The 19,205-nt window shown below is 41.3% G+C and overlaps 1 protein-coding gene across 6 annotated transcripts in view; it reads right to left on the reverse strand.

The window, feature by feature from the left end:
• PRLR (prolactin receptor) overlaps positions 1–19,205 on the reverse strand; it is a 149,383-nt gene that overhangs the window by 52,322 nt on the left and 77,856 nt on the right. For 2 of the 6 annotated variants that reach the window (XM_064735635.1, XM_064735637.1), the window contains 2 exons: positions 13,137–13,227; positions 9,978–10,142 (listed from right to left, as the gene is read on the reverse strand). The exons of 2 other annotated variants lie outside the window; for them this stretch is intronic. The gene's annotated coding sequence lies outside the window, so the exon portion shown is untranslated. The remainder of the gene's footprint in view (positions 1–9,977; positions 10,143–13,136; positions 13,228–19,205) is intronic. 2 more of the 6 variants (XM_064735636.1, XM_064735638.1) reach the window with 1 other exon arrangement.

Raw genomic sequence — 19,205 nt, forward strand, 5'->3', positions numbered from 1 at the left:
TGGAGGCCAGGAACCCTGTCGTATCATGCCATCTTTTCTTGTAAGGCATACCATGCTGTAAGCATAAACTCTTCACTCAAACACTACTATTATACTGCCTGGGATAGGGAGTCCTGGCTTTCAGACAATGCATCACGAGCTGCATTAAAGGCAGGCCAGCAGGGTCCTATGGAAGACAGAGCAGCACCAACTGTTTGTGCTAGAAACAGCAAAGGAAGATGCAGGGCAGTAGGACTGGATTACATAGCATAAGGACTGAAAAGGGGAAATACGGATGTCATTGGGTCTCTAATGACTTGCCAGCTATTATAGAAGCTGTTCATTTCATCTTGACAGAAAAAAATCCCCACTAATAGGAAAAGTCTGGGCAGCAATAAAAAAGGGGAAAAAAGAAAAAGATACCAAAAAAAAAGAAAGCCCTGCTGCCACAAGCTATTGGAGTAAAATCTCGTTCAGATACAGCCAAATGTCCTGTGTGCCCCATTAGACTACATCTTAAGCAGAGAATTTTCTTTCACACAGAAATTAAGGTATTTTGCTAAAGGTCTTTTGATAATCATAAAAAGACTGACATTAAACCAATGAAAAAGCCTCCTTTAAAAATGAGATGGGAGATCTTGGTCAGTTGCCAAACAACCAGACATCCACTCTTATGCCCCTCTTCAACAAGACAGGAGGCAAAATTTGAAAACTGGTAAGATGAGAAAAAGAGAGAGTAATCACCCACCAATTACCATCTCAGGCAAAATAGATAAAATATGGGTAAATTAATTTAATATAATTTAATTTAATTTATTGCCAATTTAATAGATTTGGATGATGAGAAGAGCCAAAGACAAGATTAAAATAATACCTCCTTCCTCATATTTTTTTTCCCAGCCTTTCCCTCCCTCCCACACTTGTGGAGTACTTTACTCCCCACCACTAAGTTAGACCAGGGGGGACTGGGGAATGGGGGACTGTGGTCAGTGTGTACTAGCTCATCTCTGTTCTCCTTCCTTCCTGTGCTGCTCCCATGTACTGTTCTCCTGCTCCTGCACAGGTCCTTCCCTAGGGCTGCAGTCCCTCAAGGACTGCTCCAGCACAGTTCAGTCAGGAAAAGCCAACCTGTGCCAGTGCAGGTCTCTCCTCTGGCTGCTTTGTGGGTATGTGCCCCAACATGGTCTCTCCCACGAGATGCAAAAGAACACCTGCTCTGATGCCCAGAGCACCTCCTCCCTCCTTCTCCCATGCTGGTGCTCACACTGCTGTTTTCTCACTTTTTTTTCCATGACTCCTCATGCTTCCATGCAATGTTTTAACCTCTCTTAAATATGCTTTAACAGAGGTGCCCTCAGCTTGGCTGAAGGGCTCAGCGGTGTCCTGCAGTGGGTCTGCTGTGGAGCCAGCTGTGTTTGGCACAGGGCAGTCCCATACCTTTTCTCACAGAGGCCACCCCTGATTGCTGACACTTTGACATACACCCAGTATGTCCTCTGGCTTTTGAGATGTGAAGGCAGTGAAGCCTGTTCTGGCTGTCTGGCTCTATCTCTTGTCTGTCTGTAGCTATGAAAATATGGGTAAGAGGAAGAAGATGAAAAGCATTTCCGAGGGATGAAAAGAGCAGATTTAGAGTCTCAAGACCATGTAAAAGACAAGAACAGTCATGGTGCTGCAAAACTTAAGCATGATCTTTTCCTCATAGATTCCTGCTTTGTAACCAAAGTTAGTCTTTGGCTTGGCAGCAGCTTAGATGTGGGCCAGGAGACACAAACAGGCAGGGCCACTGCATTTTATTGTCCTTTCACAGACTGCAAAGCATTAAGCTGATTTCCAGTATTTTATCTAGGCTTGTATCAAGTTGATTTTATGGATAATATCAGTAGGCCTTAAACGATCTGACAGTGCAACCAGGTAAATGGTGAGAAGCTGTCATCAGAATATGGAGTCATTCCACAAGAAAGCAGAGCTGAGCACAGGCAGCAAGAATCAAGGTCAGAACATTCATTTCTTGACTGTAAACCTCTGCACGGGAATAAGATAGCATCACAGCCTTTGGGAAGACTCCAGTCCTGAGTCTTGAAATATGAAATATGTAAATCTCACTGCATGGAGTATATAACAAAGTTGGAGTACTGTTCTGAGTAGCTTGTAAGTTACCAGAGTATGACGCAATGTTGTCAGAACTTTTCCAGAGAACAGCTATAGTTATATATTTCTTAATAAAATTTCTGGCTCAGCTGGTAATGCTGGAAAAAGGAGTGATATTAGAACAGCAGTGATCACAGAAATGCAGAGTTAGTGGATGAAACTGAGCATGATTGCCACAGGAAAACTTACAGGATCAGAGCTTGCCAATAGTAAAATAGCTCCAAACCTTTTATGAGTACCTTGTGGTCAAATGATACCAACTGACTTCTGGGTCAGGACCAACACCCAGAAACATCTCTAAAAAGGCAGAATAGTTAATTCAGAATGCATGAAATAAGGCCCAGAAGGACCTTTCACCTTCCCAAATTAATACTCCATTACTAATACTCCAACATCTGAAAAATGATATGGTCTATCTGCAGACGCTATTAGCACACAAAACCGGTGTGCTCAAGTATAGGAGACTGAATTAAAGGAAATGTTCTTTCCTTGAATTAGGTCTTTCCCTGGCTTCAGCTTTTCCTTTTAAGCACTGGGACAGCATCTGCATGTTCTGAAAGCAATGGTTCTTGGATTGCCTCATCCAAAAAAGTCCATTTGCACATGCCATTTCTCTAAGCCCCGTCATTCCCTGAGAGCAAGAGAGGGCCTCAACTTCTCTCAGATAACTCCTCAGGACCTGAGACTGTTCCAATGAGAACACCACCAGACAAGTACACCATTCTCTGTCCTTAATCCAAAAAAGGTTTTTTCCTTTAGTTCTTTTTTTTCTTACTTAATTCCAAGACCTGACTACACAAGTGTGTCATTCTGGCAGAATCTTTGAAGTGCATTGTTATAGAGAAAGCACAACCCTCAAAGGCTTTGTTGAAAGATGTTAAGACACTTGATTGTCTTCAGGTCTGTTCTTCTCACAGGTCCTTTAAAGCTTCATGAATGCACACAGTAAATTCACAAAATCTTATCTATAATAATTGCACTTCACAGACATAAGCTTTGCAGTCTCCATAAAGTCATCACATTCTTCTCAGATCATTGTTCACCAGTTCTCTATGCATCACCTTCTTTTCGTGACCCAATGAAATTTAAAACTGGAACAATCATACTTACACACAGAAAAGAGGAACAGCTGCAGATGTTGCTCCTGCTTATAAATTATCCTGTTCCAACCCTCTGCCATGGGCAGGGATATCCTTCTAGCAGACCAGGTTACTCAAAGCCCCATCCAACCTGACCTGGAACACTGCCAGGGATGGAGCATCCACAGCTTCTCTGGGCAACCTGTGCCAGTGTTTCATCATCCTCATAGCAAAGAATTTTTTTCCATATGTAATCTAAAGCAGCACTCTCTCAGTTTGAAGCCTTTCTTCCTTATTGTGTCACTACAAACCCTTGTGAAAAGTCCCTCTCCAGTTTTCTTACAACCCCTTTAGGTACTGAGAGGCACTATCATGTTCACTCCAGAGCCTTTTCTCCCAGTTGAAAGACTCCAATTCTTTCAGCTTGTCTTTGTGAGAGTGGTTCTCCATCCCCCTAAACATGTAGATGGCCGCCTCTGTGCTGGCTGCAGCCGGTCCCTGTCCCTGCTGTGCTGGGAGCCCAGGGCTGGATGCAGTGCTCCAGGTGGGTCTCAGCAGAGCAGAGCAGAGCAGAGCAGAGCAGAGCAGAGCAGAGCAGAGGGGCAGAATCCCCTCCCTGCCCTGCTGCCCATGGGGCTCTGGGTGCAGCCCAGGACACGTTTGGCTCTCTGGGCTGGGAATGCCATGGCTGGGCCATGTGCAGCCTCTCACCCACAGCACCCCCAAGCCCTTCTGGGCACGGCTGCTATGGGGCTGCTCATGCCTAGCCTGTATTTGTGCATGGCATTTCCCCAATCTGGGTGTAGGACCCAGCACCTGACCTTGTGGTGCACCTGGATTAGTGCCTTGGTTCATGTGGTTTGCACAGTCCCACCTCTCCAACCTGTCCAGTCCCACTGGATGGCTCCCTTCCCTCCAGAGGGGACCACACCACACAGCTCAGTGTCATCAGTGAACCTGCTGAGGGTGCCATCGATCCCTCTGTCCCTGTCACCAACAAAGACGTTGAACAGTGCTGTCCCCACACTGACCCCTTAGGGACACCACTTGTCACTGGTTTCCATTTGGATATTGAGTAGTTGATCCTGCCAGCTCTTTATCCACTGAATGGTCCATCCACCAAATCCATGTTCTGTTCCTCACAAGGACTTTGTGGGGAACAGTGTCAAATGCTTTCCAGGCACAATTCCAGGCAAAGGATGTTGTGCCAGTCACTCTTCCCTTATCCACCAGCATCATAAACCCACTGGAGAAGGCCACCAAATTTGTCAGGTTGACTTGCCCTTACTGAAGCCTTGCTGGCTGTCACAAATCCCCTCTGTATTATCCATATGCTTTAGCACAACTTTCAGGAGAATCAGCTCCATGATCTTGCTGGACATTGAGGTGAGACTGGCCAGCCTGTAGTTTCCAGATTCTTCCTTTTTTCTTCCCCTCTGCGTTATGTTTCTCTTTTTTTACAGGCAGTAGGAACTTTACAGAACTGCCACTACTTCTCAAATACAGTGGCTAATGGCTGAGACACTTCATCTGCCGATTCCCTCAGGACCCACATACACATCTCATCAGGCCCCATGGACTTGGTCACCTTCAGGTTTCCTTGAACCTGATCTCCTATGGCAGATGTTTCTTCATTCTCGCTGCCTTTGCCTTTTGCAGCCTGGGTGGTGTGGCTGGAACACTTGCTCATGATTCAGGCAAAAAAGGTGGTGATCACCATGATAAGATCATGTCAAATCTGACTCTCACTTCAGAGGAACAATTTAGAGGCAGCGGTCAACAGGTATTTTGAATTGGTTTAGAATGGATATTTAAAGATTATGAAAGAGGCTTTGATTTTAATTGACAAAAGCAAAATCAAAGACTTTGTACTTCAAAGTGAGAAGTTACTTTACCACTGTAAAATGGGGTGAATTGAGTTAGACAATGAGAGATGATGATCAAATTCCTCTGATTCTTACTTATACGAGGGGAAGAGGAACAAAGAGAAAATTGCAGAAAAACACTCCGAGACTAGTATACCTCTAATTAGAGGTATTCCTATGGAAATGAAGACAGACATCTTCACCACATTCAGGAGGTCTTCTAAATTTAAGTCTTCCAGTAATCTTACAAAATCCAAAATAGAAAAAAATTACCTTTGCCCATATATTCAAATCTCATGCACAGCGACAGTGAATTTGAAAAAGCAAGTATATTTTCATCCTTAGAAGCATTACAAAAAATGGGTCTGTTTGAAATTTAATTTAAAATATCTGGTAGACTTGAAGCAGCCACTACCAATCTAGTCTCACTGCTCTATCTTTAGCAGTTGACATAATCTTAAACTGGATCTAAGTGAGAAGGGAATTCTTTTGAACTACACACATGTAGTGTATGTATTACTTATTAAATAAGATTAAATATGAAAAGCATAGTTTATAAACTTAAAAAATTCTATAACATCCAAAATTTGTCTTCCTTAGAGATACATTTTGATTTTATTCCTGTGTAGCAGAAAAATCAGGTATTTTCTAATTGTAGTGAAAAAAGATTTATCAACCTATACATGTAGACTGAAAAGAATGACTCAAGTACAACTTCTTTTTTTCTCCCATCCCTTTCTAGCCTTGGCTGACTTGCAGAACACTGGAACAGAACATTGTTCTGGAATCAGTTGTACTGACTCACGATGGCAGGCAGCATGAAGGAAGAATTACATCAGGGATATTCTCTAAGACCAGGTCAAGACTGCTGATGGAGAGCAGCATAATTATTTACTAAGTAACGACAGTGGGATTTTAAAACTTTGCCCTTTTTTAATGAGGACCAAATACAGTTCTAATGCATTAAAGCAGAATAAATATTAGAAAATCCTCTGCAAAAATTAAGTCAACAGATAGCTCTGATCACCCAGAGACATTTCTAAAGACCAAGTATATTATTTCAATTTACTTAAGAGAATAATTCCACTATGTTATGATGACAAGTACATTCCTTTGAAAGGCCAGAACGTTTTAAATGTAAGCTGGTGTTAGACCACATTTTTCTTGAAATATCATTATGAATAATGCATCATTCATTAACCATGTCATAGTCATGTAGATGCCAATTGAGTGAAAGAACCAGAATTTTTCAAACCTATGTATTTTTGAGAGACTGAAACAGTTAATGGCTTAAACATTGCTAAACCTATTGATGGACTTTTGCCCACTTCTGCAGACTGCAAAGAAGGAGCTGTTCATCTGCGACCACTGATGACCACTGAAGCCCACCCCCCCACATCCATTACTTGGAATTTGGACTTGATATAAGATAAAGGGGATATACTACTGTCCAATCAGCCCTTCTCCTCCTTCTGAGGAGAAGAATGTGTCCAGAATGATACTGGAATAGAGACTGGGATTCTGATGGCTGCTGATGTGCAAGGTAACCATCCTGGGTGCTGCCCATCTGCAGCTACAGCTGGGTGTCCAATGAGACACAGAAAGGCAAACCTCTGAGATGAGCTCTGTCTCTTTGTCCTCACTGAAGGGAATTCAATTGTGATAACTCCCCTGCCAGGAAGTGCCTGACACTGCAGCCTGAAGGTATTAATGTCTGCTGATGGGCCATGATGGACTCATCTGTACTGACATCACAGGTTCTGTAACATCTTAGAAGGTGTCAAAAACACCCTGAGTGTCCCCATGATCCACAACATTACATCATTCTATGTGAAACTCCTCACCCCAGAGGTGGGCATTCTCCCCTGAACCCAAACTGGTATAAACCCAGTAGATTTGTGTTCTGTGGATTTTTCCCGAGATTACTCCTACCACCCAACAAATACAGTCTGTAATCATCACTTTGACAAGATTGTGAACAACAGATATGGAAATTCCAACAGCCAAGAGTCATCGCAAGACCTTCAAGTGGTGAGATCTTCTACTCTTACCCTTTCCTTTTCCTTCTCTTCCATATATGTTTAAGTGATATTTTTATGCTTTTATGTTATCATATTACTATAGATAATAATAACCAAAAGGCTACATCCCCACTTTAAACTGCAACCAAATTGTTCTAAAATAAAACCCTACATGTATAAATTTACAAACACCAATAATTCACTCTGCCCCAAGGGATATATTAACAAGGGTTACTCTCCTTTGTGGGGGTGGGTCATAACAGTTTTCTCTTGTTTTATACATGTGGGTTTTTAAAAAGGCTTTATGAAGCTGAAGGAGAACCACAGTCCCTTGTGAACTCTCGTAAATACTGTGGTGTTTGTTTATGGCTGGTTAATGAATATGTGAAAGGGAGATCCTGGATCATATGGTCTAGCTTTGCCACTCTTGACTGATACACAGCAAAGAACAAGGCTGCCTACTGTGAATGCACAACTATGGGAGCTTTCTATTAACTGTGTCTGGAAGGTGCTACCATAAAAGATGCTGTGGGCAAATTCAACTGTAGGTGACTGTTTTTCTCCAAATACACCATCCTTTTGTTTCTGGAGAATGCAAACATTGCTTAGAGTTACTGTACTATTTGCTTCTCTACAGTATGGAGAATAGAAAAGTCAGACACTGGAGGATAAAATGTACTGCAAACTCTGTCCCCTGACCCATCAAAACTTCTCCTACTATGCTGCTGTTCTAACTCTGAGCTAATACATGTTCTTTGAAAGCTTCTGGACTTCTGAGCACTCCCCTTCTACCTTCCCCCTAGCTGCAGTGTTGGGTGCCTGAGCACAGGCTCAGCTTCAGCAGTGGGGTAAGGACCTAGCTTTGAAAACAGCCCTTCCAGAAAGACCTGCCAAGAAGTGTTCAGGGTGGGCTGTCCCATATCTCTCTGCCATGGCTTAGAAACCAAGGCCCCATTCTGACCCCACCTGAGCTGTGCTGCTGCCGTACCTGTGCTGGGCCAGGTGCCCCACTAATCTGGACCCTGACCCTTCAGCCTGAGCTCTCAGCTTAATCCCTGGCAAGCCTCATTTCTATGGATTGTCTGTCTGTCTGGACTCATGGCTGAACCTGGTCACTGTCACTAGGCTTGCATGGGCACCGTGGGCTGTGCCCTGGCACAAATTATGAACACACATATCTCTGGCACCACGACAAACTTTTGTCTCCACCTGGTACCTTGCTGGGCAGCATATTTTTTGTTTGAGACTACAGCTGGGACATTTTGACCATGTGGAAGAGTGGATCAATGCTTTTATGTTACCATATTATTTATTAAATGATACTTCTGTTATTAAGTGGAGGGTTTTACTTCCCTCACATGCCTTGCTCCTGGACATGTGTTCCCACTTCTCCATGTGCCAGCTGAGATCCACATTGACAGGCTACCTTGGTAAAGGCCTTCTATCAGGCTAACAAGTTAAATCAACTTCAAAAGTGGTACCATGAGCACCAAAGATGGTGCAAAAGTGGTAGTGCTCACGGGTAGGTAGGAATAAAGAAATGGAGGGAGTGGGTGAACAGGACCTCCCCTTTCACAAAAGCATTTGCTAGCTGCACTCAGTCACAGTGTCAAACCCAGCCAGTTATATGACTGATCACTGTAAATTAAAACTGTGTGTTTCTCTCAGGGTTTATGAATGGAGACAGCAGAGAACACAGAAAAAGTAGCTCAGCTTCTCAAATAGAATACATAAATGTATTGGTTCTCACCAGGCTGCCTACTTATATAAGCCATTAGCTTTGGTAGTTTAGGAAAGCAAAAGAGAAGTCTACACAGAGAAGCAAGGGAAAACAAATAGATTAATTCTCTATTTCCCATCAGCAGGTTATGTCCAGCTACAGTCTAGGAAGCTGGCCCTTACTACACACAGAGGTCACTCCAGAAAACAATTATTGTTCCCTCCTCCTCTCCTTTGCCTTAGTTTTATTTACAAGCAGTAGAATATCTCCTTTGTTATCTTGGTTCAGCTGTAGTGTCTGCGTTCCCTGCCAAGCTCTTTGCTGTGCCCAGAGCACAGGCCTGTGGAGGAGGGAGGTGTAGCCTCGATGCTGTGCCTGGTGGTAGCCAAAACACTGCTGTGTCACCAGCACCTTTCCAGCTACCAATACAGCACTCTGAGGGCTCCTGTGGGGAAAGTTACCCAACCCAACCCTTCCTTAACTTGCCAGTGCCAAAAGAAATGTCAAACAGCACTCTCCAGAAGCCAGGCAAGCTACCTGCCCCACTAAACTATTGGATATTGCTATGTTGGATGATTAATGCTTACACATTTTTCTTTATTACACAAGGCATCCAAGAGTTCTGTGGGAAGTGTGTAAACCCCAGAAGTGTTTATGTAATCACTGGAGGATAAAATGTACTCCCCCTTGAGTGCACACTGCAAATTTCCACAGTTTTCAACATGGTCAGGAATGTTACTGCATACCCCATTTAAAAAAAATGGGGCAAGAAACTAAGATAATGATGTTAAAAGCCTATCTCCATTGTACAGACCTGGGCTATAGAAACATATCTAACATTTCTTCTTCATAACCCTCTATTTATTTTGGCAGTTAGACAGGTGCATTCTCTAAGCAAAGCTCCCAAAACATTTAGCAGAGGTTAGCACATGGAAGAAAAGTAATAGCGCATAAAAAGGAAAGTGCAAGTTCAAGGCAATTTCCCCGCTTATCAGCGTGGTAACCTGTACTGACCTGAGCAAGACGTCGACAAAACAGGGCTTTAGAAACTCAGTAACAGTTATCACTAACGTGGGTGATGGTAACTATGAAAAGACATTTGAAAGGTGTCATTATACCCCTGTCCTTTCCCCTTTCTTCAGTTTTTATCCCAAGGACTTACCCCTCACTTGCACACGTCGGTAAATGCAGTCGAGAAAGCATCAGGAACACTGGCCAGACCTGTCCTGCAGGTGTTGCCCAGTCACTGCAGCAGCAGGCAGTGCTCGAGGGAAACACAGCCTCCCCAGCTGCCACAAAGGATTTTCTTCCCACAACAGGCAGCACCCTAGTTTCAAAAAACCACAGTTCACCCTTTCATATTCTTCCCTGATAAGTCAAAGGTTCTAAAGTGAGAAAATAACACTCCTAACACTCTAACACTCCTGCATACAGGAATCAACTCTGACTACTGCTGAGACCTGCAATGAAAGTATGTGCTGAGGCAACCAAAATAATAACCACACAATTCCAAAGAGCTGACACTGGTATCACAGTTCAGACTTCAAAAAATTTTTTTGAGTTAAGGTAGATTTGTAATATCTGTGACTTGTCATCCACAGCCTACTCTATAGATTCATCCGCACAGGGACAACAACTGGGAGCAGTTGCTGGACAAAACCACCCAAATCAGCCAAATCACCTGCTATTATGAATAGTCATAATGCATAAGCCTCTTAATTAGCTACTCAAGATTATTTTTAAAGTAGATACTTCTTTGGCTCTGACTGTGTTGTTATTGGAAAGTGATCTGATCTCTAATTGCTTTAAGGGAAAATAATAGTCTTCCAATTTCTTCCTAAAGTTTATTCTCTGTTTTATATCTGCTTGTTTATTATTCAGATCAGAGTATTACATTTTCATTTCTTCCCAGGACAGCCTCCACCTGGAAGTCTTTCTGCACTCTGTAACATGTTACGGAGTGATACAATACCCACTTCACAGATGGCAGACAACTGGATGGATGGAGCTTTGAGATCCCTGCACATGGTACAGAGGATTGGAGCTTGGTGAAGTAAAATGGTCATTTCCCACACTGACCATTCTATGACTTTATTCCTTCTTATGTTTTTTTGTTAGACTAAAAAGATTTATTTTTGTGATATCTTCTTTAAGAAAAGGTAATAGAATACTAAGAATAGAAGTTTTCTTTGCACCTGATCAAATTTTAATCCATGTTCCTTGAATGAGAGCAAGTAGAACTTCACAAATTACTTTGACATCTTCACTAGAACTCTGAATAACATCATTAACACTTCTCTAATTCCACTAGAAGTAATCAGCTACATCAGGCCAACACTCCTAGACTTGTGCTTGTCAAAGCAATTTGTCTGTGTTTCCAACTAATGAGCTGCTGGCTGAAAGAGTAATTTTTGTTATTAGTCCAATCTCAGTCATTGATTTAAACAAGTATTGAAGATTAAGATCCAACACTCATCCTTAGGAATTTCAGAGCTAACCCTCTCCTACATAAGACCTTGCCTTTCACTCCTGGTGTTATTATCTACTGAGGTAGAGTCTTAAAAATTATTTTCTAAACACCATTTCTTAATCTTGTAGTTTCAAATCTGTTAAGAAAAGGTGTTTTACTGAAGGTGGATAAGATTTTCTGCACTTGTATATTGACAGGTATCAGTCAATCTAGCTCAAATAACTTCAACATTTCATTCTGCTCAGAGCCGTTCTGAAGTCTCCCATATAGTCTAAATTAGTCTGGCCAGTACAAAGCTGTCTGCATAATTTTCTTCCAACATCTCCTTTAATATAGATTTTATGTACACAACATTCTTCCGTCATCTTGTAATATCTGAGAAGAGATTTCATCATTACATGCTCTGTTTTCTTACATCCTTTCCACACAATTATGTGATGGAGATCCCCCATTACCCAGCATTGGTAGGCGACTTGGGAGCTTACCAAATAATCTGTGGAAAGAACTCTTGTGCAAAAACACAAATATCTACTGAAATCTGCATTTAGAAAATGAAAAACAATGTTGAAACCCTCAACTGTGTGTTGCTGTGTGTTAGCAATTTGCGTCACTGTTCTAAGATCTGTAGGCAGTATATTTTGCATTAGCAGCCTGGATTTCTGTCACTGCAGCTAAAAGACTCTTGGTTTTGTGGTTCTCATATCTAGTATTGTCTTACAAAAGCTGATTTTAGCCTGGATGTTTATCAATTCTTCATTTCACCTCCATCAAAAATCTTCTGCAATTTTAAAAGCAAATGTTTGGTGTTTTTTTAAAAAAATGAAATATCTGATTTCTCACATATAGTTTCAAGTTATATACTCACGTTTGTTTCTTCTGTTCAAGGAAGAAAATTCTCACAAAACCCACTAAGTTACACACATTTACATCAAAATGAAAATGGCAAGCAAACACACTGCTTTTTTGAGAACAGATTATTATTAAAAAAAAGCTTTTTTTCTGGTGATACTGGTTTATAAAGAAATACAAAGTTTTCAGATGGTCTTTCAGACTCTGTTTGTTCAGCTTCATTACATAAACCTGAGGAAAATACTTAAAAATAAATTGCCTACATATACAGACTTAGTACTGTGCTTAAGTGAAAGAAAAACAACAAACAATAAAATAGCAAAATAATACACCCAGTTCAAAGCCACAGGGAGCTTTAATATATTGAATAAAATTTAGTTGCAAATAATTTTTAAGTGGATTTGATCCTAAATCTGCTTCTTAACAAAGTCTGAAGTGCTTTTGCAAGAAGTGTTTCCTTTCAACTCTGTGCTTCTTTTCATTAAACAGAAAACAGAGTGGACACTTACTAACATTTAGGTTGTTTATTCCAATACTTAAATAATGTACCTGCAATAAATAATAATAATAAATAAATAAATAATGTACCTGTAATAAACCTGTACAGTTTAACTTCAAACACTGGAAAATAATTTTCTTGGGATAAGGCTGCATTTAAAACTCAGTTCTAAGATTACATAAATTTTTGGTAATAGCATGATACTGAAATATTTTGTAACTCTAGGCTAATATGGATTTTATGTCAGCAGTAGCTAACCCACTGCTGAAGCTTCTGATGGGGTACTCACAGTAGGGCTCTATCCAACAACTCCACATACCCCAGTTCCTATTATGTAAGCAAATCCCAATTTATTGGCAATCCCAGAGTTCAAGGACGAAAGGAAAAAATCAGAACATGCAGTACCATATGCACATTTGAGGCTAAAACATTTCATGCATTTAATCAAGTTACTCAAGATAATCTGTATCATCCAGAGAAAGGGCAGAAGTAACTGATTTTACCACAGTCTGTTCTCAGGCAGTCTCCACTGATTTCAGAAACCTTCTTTGACTCCAAATCTCCTGGCTGAAGTGCAGCGTTGTGGCTTGGTCCCTGTCAATCAGCACAAAGAATATGCCAGGTCAGTTGTCAGCCTGTGCCCTGCTTCCTTCTATGGATGCCTACCATACAGTCCTTGTCACCATCCCTGATAACTCATCTGGGGGAGAATCATGCTCAGCACTGAAAGGGTGTTCCTATCCTGGATGCTGCTCATTGTCTCAGCAGCTCTGAGTCAGCGATAGTCTCCTCTCTGTAAACACTATTTTCATTACTCACCACTTGCTACCTACTGGTTTCTACCTAACCAGGCTTTATGTACAAAGGGCTCGAAGCCACGGTGTGACCTAATGATTACCTCCTTCCCGCCTTCATTTACTTTCATGACAATTTTTGGCCTGTTAACTCCATGTGATTTCGTTTCCTCTTTCATTTTCAAGATATAACCAGGCAGAAGCAAATGCAGTCAGTACTGCTCTCTCCAGAGATCTTTTGAGAAAACCTCTAAGAAAGCTCACAGTCTTTGGAGATTTAGTGTGTATTTTTCTGAATGTAACTCAAAACTTCAAGAACTGTTACAAGTAGATAATGCTTTGAGATTCAAAGTGGCCCCTATAGCTTAAGAAGAGATTTAGTATTTTTTTTCTGTTTTGGATTTGTTATGGCTTAACAAAATCAAATTAAGAAACAACTGATGCAATCTAAATTTCAGCTATTCTGCATTAGATCCTGTAACATATTCTGATCCAGCAAAGCCTGATTCTGAAAAAAAAAAAAAAAATCGGCTTGTCTGTGTTCTTGAACTCAAAAGAACTACACCTACATCTAATGCTTCTGCCTGCTTGATCATGTCCAATTTTTGTGGGAGCTGAGAGGATTAGAGAATGTAATACAGAAACAACAATGTATATTTGAAACCACTCAAGGACACAGACAAGATGAAACTTTACTAGTGCCATGCCCCCTTAAAAGCTTGTGAAAAGCAATTTTTTTCTACTAAAAAGTCTTAAATATACTTAAATTAAAAAACAAATCAGTTATTTCTCATAAACATATCCAGTTGAAAATTTCAGGAACACTAAAAAATCTTCAGGATAGAATGATTTTTCTTTTTTTTTTTCTCTATAATTGTTTTATTGTTCTCTATAGAACAAGATCAGCCCTCAGAGCTAGCTTGTAAGATTCACCATGATATATCTTTTTTCAAAGAACAATGATTCAGTTCTTTAAATATACATTCTTCTCATCAAATTTATTTTTGAATTCTGGTCAGTTGTAAAAGTGTCAGGGTATTTTTAAACTTTAGAGATTTAGGATTATGTAAGTGAATAGTTTTCTAGCAGAAAGCATACTTGTAAGTCAGCATTATTTCAGAATATTTGCAGGGGATCTTTAACCTCAGCTTTGACTGGACTTTTGAACAATCTGCACTTTCTCTGCACCCGTAATCTACATCTTTTGCTGCCATAGTGGTTCGCTGTATCACGCACCTTGCCTGTGGCATTCTTCAACTAGCTGCACAAAGATACAGCCTTTGTTTGACAGTAAAACCAACACAGAGAAACACAGTCTACATATTTTTAACTCTGGCCTTCTATTTTAGGCAGCATGGAAGAGAGCTTCAGTGCAAGTCATGCCACTTGACTTCAATTGATGCATTACAGGGTAAGAGATCTGCTTTGTAAAATGCCCCAGAATGTTTGCATTAAAAGATTCTCCAAAGAAAAAAAAAACCAAGAAAACATGACCAACTTCTTGAGGCAAATCCCTTCAGCACAGCTGGGGACCAAGGCAGCAAGGAAACAAAAGGCAGAGAGGGGCACACACGTCATCTGCCCCACAGGGAACACTTGCTTGGCAGGCCTGTGGCTGCTGCCCTGCATTGTGTTTGTGTCCCAGCTACTGGGAAACACTCATGTGGGCTTTGGGCCCCAGCAAAGCCAGGACTAACCCTTACTGGGAAATGCTCATGTGGGCTTTGGGCCGCACCAAAGCCAGGACTAACCCTTACTGGGAAACGATCATGTGGGCTTTAGGCCTCACCAAAGCCAGGACTAACCCTTACTGGGAAACGCTCATGTGGGCTTTGGGCCCCACCAAAGCCAGGACTAACCCTTACTGGGAAATGCTCATGTGGGCTTTGGGCCGCACCAAAGCCAGGACTAACCCTTACTGGGAAACGCTCATGTGGGCTTTGGGCCCCACCAAAGCCAGGACTAACCCTTACTGGGAAACGCTCATGTGGGCTTTGGGCCCCACCAAAGCCAGGACTAACCCTTACGCTGCTCTGCAGCTGAGCAGGACTGCACTGCCAGATCAGCAGCCTGGCCTGCCAGCCAGGACACCTGGGCCTGGTCTCATGGTGCTTGGAAAGACAGACTCCCACCAAGACAGCCAGCCTCCCACCAAGCTAAACACAGGCGGCTTCCCAGGGAGAAAGCAGCAAAACTGAGGAGACCAGAGGGAGTTTTTAGTCCACCGATGCTTTATCAAACCTGATGAAATTGTTCTTTGCATGACACTGATTTACTAAAATGTTTCTTGTTTCAGCTTAACCCACACTAGTGACAATAGTAGGAGCATGTGAATTGCAAGCAAAAGTAAATAACTAACTCATTAAAATCATGCAGCTGAAATACAGAAATGATTAAATGGCAACAAACTCCTTAATTTGTTGATTTAATCTCTTTTAATTTTTCCCATGAGGCAGCTAATAGGGGACCTAATGAGCTGCCAGTCATCAGTCATTGGACACTGACTGCTCCACATTCAAGAGGGTGATTAAATAATATAGGTGCTTATTTTATTCTGGCAGCGCAACAAGATTGAGATTATTAGTTAGGAAAGAGATCAGACATTTTGAGCGAAGGAGAGGCAATCATTCTAGTTATACCAGTCTGTAGCTATTCTCGTAAAACAACATAATATTAACTTTTCCTTATTTGGATTAGAACAGATGAAAACACCTAAATCATGGTATGAGGTGTAAAGCAAAATAGGGCACAGGATTTCAACATGCAGAATGACTCCAGCTCTAACCTCTAGGGGGTCAGCACAGCTAATAGACATCAACTTTCACAAGAAACTTCTCTCTACAGACAGTGAATGTTAAAATAAGCTTCAGCCTACTCCTCAATTACAGATGTCAACCCATGGGAAAAAAAAGTTAATATTTTGTATTATTTCGAGTCTTTTCTGATGATGCTGAAAAGTTAAGCCAGTTTATATGGTACGGCTCTTTGACTAATTTCAGCACTCCTGACCAATAAACTCCAGGTACTTCTACTTCTCTTAGCATAATTTACAGTATTCCCATAAATCTGCAGTGAATCCGTTCAAGGAACAAAAACTTTGGTTTTTTTATCTCCTTGAACAGATCACATGAGTATCAGTCAAAGAACAAGGGAGAAAGTGGAAATAGTTTGAACACTTATGCAATAACACTTAAATCCAATTTTTTTCAAGCAAACACGAAGGATAATACCTGTGAAGTTTTGGTTTGGCTGTCAGGATGTAGCTAAAAGGTAAAATGTTAAAGCCAATGAAAAACTAGTTTTTTACTGCCTGCTATCAATGTACTATTAAATTATGCCTGTTCAAATAGAAAATGGATTGTTCATATCCATTAAGGTTGTCCCTACACAGTTAAGTGACCTGTTGAACCTAGTAAGCAGCAGTCTCTTGACATCAGTGAGCTGAAAAGTAAAACAAGAGTGGAAATACTGTAAAGACATCTTTTCAGGTACTCATGACTATTGGTTATTATCTCCAACAACAATCTCTCATGAATGAAAATATGAATGAATCTCTCTTTGAATGAAAATAGTTGACGCTGTGAATCCTAGTACAACTGTGATGACATAACCAGACTTCGGTGAATTTAGTAGGCAAGAGTTGTAAAAAGGGTCCATCACAAAGCCAAAGAGCTTCTAAACCTGGCTGACCTTTGGCTCAGCTACCAGAATCACAGGGAAGAGCCACACACTCGTCCATGAGCTGGGAACACAGATCTTAATTAAGGGAATCATAGAGAGATTTTGCAGGGATGATTAAAATCAACTGAAGACATAAAGAGCAACTTTTCTCAAGTAGCAGTAAGGATTCCCATGCAATTGGATAACAAGACCAAAGTTGAAGAAGAAAAAAAATTGTGAACGTGGTGTTGTGTCTTAAGCTGTGGCAATTGGTCTTCCCATAGCCAGAAAAAGAAAGTTTTAAGGTCAGGTGGAAAAAAATTATCTGGGGGGACAAAGTCCTACAGACACAGCAAAAATTATCTTCTATTTGTAGAATCTAGTCCATACAGTCTAGACTACCTGTCTTTGGATGCACAGTCCACATAAAGTTGGGACTCCTCTTATACAGAAAGTGAAAATTTCAGGTTTGTGTTAAGCACTGTTCACTACCAGCAGTTGGAACCAAGGCAGCAGCTCCCCAGCAACAGGGTAACAGTCCTCAACTCAGACACTGTTTACACAAGGAGTGTAGGTTACAGTGACCTCTCTCCAAGTGCTAGGGGTTTAATTCTTCAACACAATGATGAACACCAATACAGCTGCTTATCTGAGCCTGCACTGCAGGGACAAGAAAAAGGAGGAAAAAGAGCTACTTTCCTCCTCCTTCTGGAGCATTTCAGAATCCTAGTCTGAACTTGTAAAAATTAATTTTTACACAAGTCAGGAAACAGCAAGCAGGTGTTCACCACTCCTGTGCTTCCTGGATCTGCTCAGCAGTGATGGTGAAGGGCAATGGAGCTGGGGAAGGGTTTGGAACACATATCCTGTTGGAACCAGCTGTGGGAGCTGGTGGTGCGCAGCCTGGAGAAGAGGAGGCCCAGGGAAGGCCTTACCACTCTCAACAGCTTCCTGAAAGGAAGGTGTAATCCAGGTGGGGGTCAGCATCTTCAAGCAGGAAACTGCTGACAAATCAAGAGGACATAGTCTAAAGCTGTTCCAGATGAGGTTTAGGTCAAATGCTACAAAGAAATTCTTTACAGAAATGTGATTAGATAGTAAAATGGACTGCCCGGGAACATAGTGGTGCCACCGTCACTGCAGGTGTTTAAGGAAAGACTGAATGTGGCACTCAGTGCCAAGGTCTGGTTGACACGGTGGTGTTGGGTCACAGGTTGGACTCTGTCACAGGATGAGAGGGAGCTTCAGACAAGCCCTGCCTTAGCTTCAGATTTCTGGCAACCACTTAAATTTAAGAAATCACTCTGGCACGCAAGTTCTAGGGATGGTAAATCAGGTCTATTTACAAAATAAATGATTTATTAAACAGATTGTAGATACCAGTCAAAAGATCTTAATCAGAGTTAGTTCAAAATAGAAAATTAAAATGAACTACTAATAGATTACAGCATAACATAAAAGTGTGCACAACATTAGGGTGGCACCTATATAAAAGCTAGAAAAAGAAATTGTATTGACTAGGGGACAAATGTAACATACCATGAAAATATCAGTAATGTACACAGATTCCTTCACTCAACCTCCAGAGGAGTAACTGCAAAGCAGGCATCCCTGCTCAGGCAAGAAACTCCACACATTTCCAGGGAATGAGTAGAATATTTCTGCTTTGTGAAAGTTTTGGTGTAGCTTTTATAGTTTGTAAAGTGAGGTGTTGTTCAGTCAGAAATCCAACTTATCTTCCAGATCTCTCTCTGACAGTAAGATGTTTATGGGCACTGGGGAGATGCCACATCACCATTAACCCCGTGGTGCCAGAATACCTCACTACAAGACAGCTTGAGTCCTGTTTGAGTTATCTGACCAGTTAACAAACAAGAGATAAGCTCTTGTTGTGGGGGCAAGATGTCCTGCTACAGACTCAATGATCTCAGAGGTCTTTTCCAACCTAATTGATTGATTCTGTGATTCTGACAGTGAGTGGTGCATTTGATGTACACTGATCTGTCAGTTTGTATACTGTTTCAGCCCTTTGGCACTGGACCACTCAGAGTTGTATTTTAGGATACTGTGGAATGAAACTCAAACCTGAGCTCTGCATGGGAGAAACAGCTGTTAACA

This window comes from Zonotrichia leucophrys, chromosome Z, assembly GCF_028769735.1.
Source record: "Zonotrichia leucophrys gambelii isolate GWCS_2022_RI chromosome Z, RI_Zleu_2.0, whole genome shotgun sequence".
In the NCBI taxonomy this organism is placed as follows: domain Eukaryota; kingdom Metazoa; phylum Chordata; class Aves; order Passeriformes; family Passerellidae; genus Zonotrichia; species Zonotrichia leucophrys.